Source organism: Bos indicus x Bos taurus, chromosome 20, assembly GCF_003369695.1.
Source record: "Bos indicus x Bos taurus breed Angus x Brahman F1 hybrid chromosome 20, Bos_hybrid_MaternalHap_v2.0, whole genome shotgun sequence".
Lineage (NCBI taxonomy): Eukaryota > Metazoa > Chordata > Mammalia > Artiodactyla > Bovidae > Bos > Bos indicus x Bos taurus.
In genome coordinates this window covers 70631316-70637968 of record NC_040095.1, presented here as the reverse complement: position 1 = coordinate 70637968, position 6653 = coordinate 70631316, and the positions used below count along the sequence as shown (strand labels likewise).

General features: G+C 60.6%; 1 long non-coding RNA gene across 1 annotated transcript; it reads right to left on the bottom strand.

The window, feature by feature from the left end:
* Positions 1-1288: 1288 nt before the first annotated feature.
* LOC113879221 lies at positions 1289-6421 on the bottom strand. The gene is made up of 6 exons (XR_003507240.1): positions 5886-6421; positions 5572-5799; positions 4451-4910; positions 4202-4316; positions 2287-3934; positions 1289-1851 (listed from the first exon to the last, which is right to left on the bottom strand). It is a non-coding gene; the product is annotated as an uncharacterized LOC113879221 (long non-coding RNA).
* Between the last annotated feature and the right edge of the window lie 232 nt (positions 6422-6653).

Below are 6653 nucleotides of genomic sequence, written 5' to 3'. Positions count from 1 at the left end.
CCCGGGGCAGAGGGGCCCCGCCACCCGGGGCAGAGGCGACCCCGCCATCCATGCAGAGGGGACCCTGCCATCTGGGGCTCCCTCATATGTGGATGGCTCCGACTGAGCCCACCTGTGCCTCTCCGGTCGTGGATTTCTTTCTGGCCTATGTTTGGCAAGTGAAGGCCTCCCATTCAGCTAAAGGTGGCAGAGGTTTTGGAGGGCTCTGGGCTGCTCTCTATCTTAGCCCCAAACAAGCACCGTGGATGAGGCAGTTGAAACGAGACGTTTCTCCCCGAGGCCTGAGGGTGGACGTCCAGGGCGGGGCGCTGGTGTGCTCCATGCCCAGCGGGCCCCTTCAGCCGGCCGCCTGCTCGCTGTGGCTTCGCCTGGCAGAGCCAGTTCTGGGGTCTCTTCTTACACGGGCAGGGATCACTTCAGGTCCGAGGCTACCCTGACGCCCTCCCGTCACCTCACCTGCCTCTCGTCTCCGCTACCGCCACTCGGGGGGTTAGGGCTGCGCCGTGAACATGGGGGGGGCAGCTCAGCCCCCGCCTCCGTGAGCACAGCTCTGCACGTACAGGAGCAGCCGCGGGCTGGGAGGCAGCGGTAACGTGCTGGTCCTCGCCGCGCTGGGCCTGCGGGTTGTCCCCTGCGAGCCGGCTTCTGCTCCCTGGCAAGTGGGTCCCAGAGGGGCTTCAGGACCTCGTTTGCGGCAGTGATACAGGGCGATGTGTCCCCATGGCGACGGGGCCTCCATCTGCCACGTGGGTGCCGTGAGAACACGGTCCAGGCCACCGGGAGGGGCCCCATTGGACCAGGGCCTCTGGTGTGGAGAGGTGATTGGCAGATTGCGACCAAGGCCAGGCCCTGAGGGTAAGCTCGGCGGCCTGCTCCCCATTCCTGGCTGCATGTCCGCCCATAGCTGGCCGTGCCCGGCAGGGTCCCTGTCCTCTCCGTGGCTGTGACGGCCACAGTTCGCCTCTGCCTAGCCCTGTGAGACCCGACCTCTGCCCCAGCAGGACACCTCTGAAGGAGGAGAAGGGCCTCCGGGGGCTCAGCCCCTCCAGGGCGGGGCCAGGCCCTGCGCTTGGCTCAGTGATGTGCCGAGTGGGGCGCGTCCACCCCGGGGTCGGTCCTGATGGTCGCACTGGGCAAAGCATGCGGGGACCTTGGACAGCATCTGCCGCTCAGGGTCACGGATGTGCTGAACCCACGTCCCTTTTGCCCCCCCTTTTTTTTTCTTCATTTTCTAAAAAGAGTCCTCTCTATTTTTTCAAAAATTATTTATCTATTTCTGCTGGCGGTGGATCTTTGTCACTGTGTGTGGGTTTTCTCCAGTTGCAGGAAGGGGGTTAGTGTTTGTTGGGGGGTCGGGCTTTTCACCGTGGGGGCTTCTCCTCCTGCTCAGCATGGGCTCCGGGGTGCACAGGCTCAGCAGCTGGGGCCCACGGGCTTAGCTGCCCTGCAGCAGGCGGGGTCTTCCCGGACCAGGGGATGGACACACGTCCCCCGCGTCGGTAGGGGGGCTCTTAACCACTGGGCAGCAGGGGGTTCCTGCCTTTTTAACTTAACGGCTGATGTCCGCTGCCTGCCGTGCCCTCTCCTTGACGCCAGGGCCGGGCAGAAGGCGCGGTGGGACCCTCCAGGGCCCTGTGTGGCTCCCGCTGCCCCGGGAGGGTCCTGCTGGCCGTGGTGACGAGAAAGGCTGGGAAGGTTCAGCCCCTCAGGCAGCAGGGGCCACGGTTGACGCTCGACCTGAGCGCTGATGAGCGTGGGCACAACCCGATTGCTTTGGTCCGGGAAGCTCAGGGCGGCCACTGTGACGTCAGAGCATCAACGGCGAGGCCTTTCAGCTGACTGAGAGCTTGTCTGGGAAACGTGAGTAAGTGTTAGTCCCTCAGCCGTGTCCCACTCCTTGCGACCCCATGGACGGCAGCCCACCAGGCTCCTCTGTCCATGGGATTCTCTAAGCAAGAATACTGGAGTGGGCTGACATTTCCTTCTCCAGGGGCTCTTCCCCACCCAGGGATCGAACCTGGGTCTCCTGCACTGCAGGCGGATTCTTTACCCACTGGGCCACAGGGGAGGCCCCTGGAAACATAAACCAGCCTCGTGCACCGAACATTCCGCTCTCCTCTGATCAGAGCATTCCGCTCTCCTCTCTACTGGCCATTTTAGTGTCTTTGTAAGATCTGATTTTTTGTATTTATGCTTAAGAAAGAAAAACAGAGATTCCCCCCAAGAAAGACGGGATCCCCAGGCCTGGGTTCTCTGGGATCCACCCTAAAGGTGTCAGCAACTTACCCCAGAGCAGTTGCTGCGCTTCACCGTCTGGTGGACTCTCTCCTCGCTTCCTTGGCACCTGCTGCTGCGTTTTCCGCGCGAACCTGAAGTCAGGTGTCTCGGCCAAAGCCAGGAGCCACGTTCTCATACTTTCTCGACGCTAAGCACTGCAGCAGAGAGAGAGCCGAGGCCCAGGCCCGCTCGCCCGCCGCGGGGCGCCGCTCTCGGGGAGAGAGCCGACGCCCGGGCCTGCTCGCCCGCCGCGGGGCACCGCCCTGATAAGCGCTAGAGCGCCTTCAGCAGTTCCCGGTGCAGAGACAGCAAGTCTGTCTCCGAATTTCTAGAATTTTCCAGGATGTACGGAGACGGGCAGATGGATGCAGGGTGTTGAAAGCAGACTTTTACGAAACAGGCGCGGCTCACATCCTGACGCCTCAGCCGTGCGCCTTTGACAAGACCTCGCGATTCCTGAGGTTCTGTCTCCATGCTCACAACAGCGGGAGCACCCCTATCAGGACCACGAAGAGGACGGGGATCCGCGGACACAGGGCTCCTCACACCGTGGTGTCTGAGCCCAGAGCAGCTGCGCTTATAGGAGGGCACATGGAACTCCCAACGGTTCACAGACATAGTCGTGAACACCTAGACGGTGGGGACCCTGTCATACCAATTACTCAGTAAATCTAGCCCCGTGTCTCCAAGCCTGGTAGCTGCTCTGGAAGGGGATGGAGGGGTGGTTACAGGTGCAGAAAGCATCCGGAACTTCAGGAACCTGTTGCTGGGATGATGGGGGTGCAGGGGGGCATTTGGAAAACAGACCAGAGGGTGCCTGGTTACGGAAGACAGGGGTGGGTCGGCCGTAAACGAAGCAGGAGACTGAGGGCATCACCTTGGGGGGGTGCCTCAAGGGGGTCTCCAGGGCCTGCACCCCAGCACCGGAGTGGCGGAGGGGACAGGAGGCCTCTTGTGGGGCAGGGGGGCTGCCTCCCTGAGGTGATGTCTTTCTCCCGCTGGGGCGGGGGCTCACGACAACCCTTCCTGGTCCTGGGCTGTGGCTCTGGAATGCAGAGTCACCCCCACCTTCAGGGGAGTCGGCCTCACAAGCTGGAGGGACATAGGAGAACGGGTTGGCTGCTGCCCACTGGAGCCCCTGGAGCCCAAGGAGGTGGCCAGAGTGACCGGGGTGTGCCAGGAGTGTGCCAGGATGGGTGTGCCAGGACGGGGTGTCCTAGGATGGGGTGTGCCAGGATGGGCCCTCCCTGGGGGAACAGTCCCCCTGCACCCTCCGTGGGCCCTGCGGCTTTGTGTTTCTCCCAGAGGGAATGCCAGCTGGGGGCCAGCGCTGATGGGGTGACCCCACCACCTGGGTCGACTGGGCAGAGACTCATGGAAACCACAGGCCCAGGGCACGGAGAGCAGGTGGTGCCCACTGGAGCGACGTTATGACAGTAAGTCAACAGCCAAGATGCCACAGACAGAGCCCTGAAAGAGGCGACCCCCGCAGCCTGCTGGGCGGAGAGAGAGAACCCTCGTGTCCCACATACGAACGAGCAGCCGTCGGCAGATGTCTTCCCGACAGGGAGCCCCAGGCCCAGATGGCTTCCCTGCTGAATTCAGCCACACGTCTAAGGAGGAGAAGTTGCTGGGTCCACAGGAGCTTCCTCAGAAACTGGACAGGAAAGAAAACTTCTCAGCTCAGCGCGTGAAGCCAGCGCCGCCTCGACCCCCGAACCAAAGACGTGCCGTGTGAAAAACCACGTGCAGTGTTCCTCATGAGCATAAGTGAAAAGAGTGTTGGCAAATTTTAGAAAACTGAGTCCAACAATGATTTGAAAGAGCGGTGCATTGTGATACACAAATTTAAAAGCCAACGTACGGTCCCGGTAAATGGTTTCAGCAAACTAGGCGAGGAAGGGACGGTAGTCTTCACACTTACAAACAGTATCAGTGATGTCACACTTAACAGTGACGACTAATCGCTGTCCCACAGGGTCAGGAAGGAGGCAGCAGTGAGCCTCTCAACGCCGCTATTCAACACCGTCCTGAAGGTTCTAGTCCGAACAAGAAGGAGAGGAAAACAACAGGCAGATCAGAAAGTAAGAAATGAAATTGTCTGTTCCCAGGTGACATCATTGTCGATGCAGAAAACCCCAAAGGAGCCACAGAAAGAGGGGCTGGAACTGACCCGTCAGAGCAGCAAGGTCACAGGATGCAAGCTCAGCCTCCAAAGCCAAGGTCTCGGAGACTTAATAGTGGCCACCAATCAGAAGTTGAACTCAACAAACAGTGTTGCAGGCTGGACCCTGGCACGTGTTTCCTCCTGCAGCCTGCGGTCTGGGACGCTCTCCACGCTCAGGAAGTGGCTAGAAGGCCGCCGCACATGAGTGCTGGGGGGCTGCTCTCGGGCCCTCCGCCTCCAGCTCGGCATCAGCCTCTGCTCAACAACTCAGCTCTAGAGGCCAGACTCACTCCTCACTCGGGGTGAGGGACTGGGGCTCAGCGGCGGGTCACTTCGGATCTGGGGGCTTCGTCAGCTGGGGGAGGGGCCGAACCGGGGTGGCATCCGTGGAGACCAGGCAGGAGGCTGGGCGGGGCAGCCCTGGTGAGGCGTGTGCAGGACTTTCCCGGAGCTCGGTGACTGCAGGCTGCAGGGACGAAGAGCTCTAGCTTCCATGGGTCCCTCTCCCCCTCCCCTGCCCTGGGACTAATCCCCGCCGCCCACCCCGCTCCTTCCTGGAGGGGCAGAGACCTCCCGGCCAGGTGTGGGCCGCTCCAGGTCCTTCACGGAGGCCCTAACAGGGTTAGGGTTAGGGTTAGGGAGTTTGCTCCTCGGTTTCCAGCAGCGGCTGGCGCTCCTTGGCTCGTGGCCACCCTGGTCCAGCCTTCGGGTCCATCACTTTCACACCCCCACCCAACTGCCTTCCCATCACCTTCTCCACGTGTCAGCCCGCCCGCTGCCTCCCTCTCCCAAAGCCCCCTGTGACGGCATCTAGAGCCCACCCAGGCAACCCAGGGGGAACCTCTTCAAGGTCCTTGCTGTGGACTGAACGTCTGTGTCCCCCACCCACATGCGGAAGCCCTGAGCCCTGATGGGATGGTGTCGGTGGTGGGTCTTTGGGCAGCGATTAGGGTGGGAGATGGCGAAGGGGGGTCCCGGGATGGGACTGGTGCCCTCCTACGAGGAGGAGGTGATCAGAGTCTCCTCTGCCCCGTGAGGACCCGGTGAGGAAGCGCACCCCTCACTGGACGATCGCCTTCACTGAGAGCCAGCCCTGGCCATTAATCACGTCTGCAGAACGCGCTCACCAAAAATACAGCAACTGGAATGAGAGGGACGCCTAGCCACGCTGACAAACGCTCATGTCGGGACTTGGGGGTTTCCTTATGTCGTGCCTCAAAGCGATGATGCCGGTAATGTTCAAGAAAAATACTTCTCCTTTGTCACGCTTTTCATGGCACATTTTCAAAAGTTTTAGGGAGGGTAGAGACTGCAGGGGCTCCCTGTCCAGCTCACCAAGGCCTCCGTGCTCCCACCTGTGGCCGGGGGTAAAAAGAAATGGAGAGACTGATGGAGGCAGGTTGGAGGGGGAGTGTGAACCCCTACTCCAGTGGAGACTCACCATCCTATTGCAGTCCAGCCAGGGTTGAAATTTCAACTGATTTCCCTGGTCCCCTCCAAAGAACTCCAGGCTCCCAGGAGGTCTCCAGAGGGTGGACGTGGTCACCTTCGATAAAAAGAATTGCACCTTTGGTGACTGGGAACAGCTGGCTGAGACTCGGTTCCAGGTCTCTGCAGGGAGAAGCCCTCAGGTTCCAGGCCAAACCTGGAAGGCCACGAGCCCGCAGGTTTTACAGAGGTCGGAGAGCAGGCGGGGACCCGGCACCCTCCATGTCCAGGGGCACAGAGGTGGATGACCGGGGCTGCTCCTGGGCTGAAGCTCTGGGATGCTGGCGTCCTTGCTGGCAGGTGTGAGCAGAGGGGCTGCTGGGAACCTGGGCCAGCGTCGGATAGCCACCTGTCTTCTCTTGATTTAGGACATTGCTACCCGGCCGCATCTTGTACTGGCAGTTGAGCTAAGATAATCACATTGCATCACATTGTTTCACACTGCTTTGAAGTGAAGTCGCTCAGTCCGACTCTTTGCGACCCCGTGGACTGTAGCCCACCAGGCTCCTCCCTCCATGGGATTCTCCAGGCAAGAGTACTGGAGTGGGTTGCCATTTCCTTCTCCAGGGGATCTTCCTGACCCAGGGATTGGACCCAGGTCTCCCGCATTCCAGGCAGACGCTTTAACCTCTGAGCCACCGGGGAAGCCCACGATTACATTTCTACTGCACTGTTACCTTATCTGACTCTGATAGGAGCCAACCCAAGATTAGATGGAGAC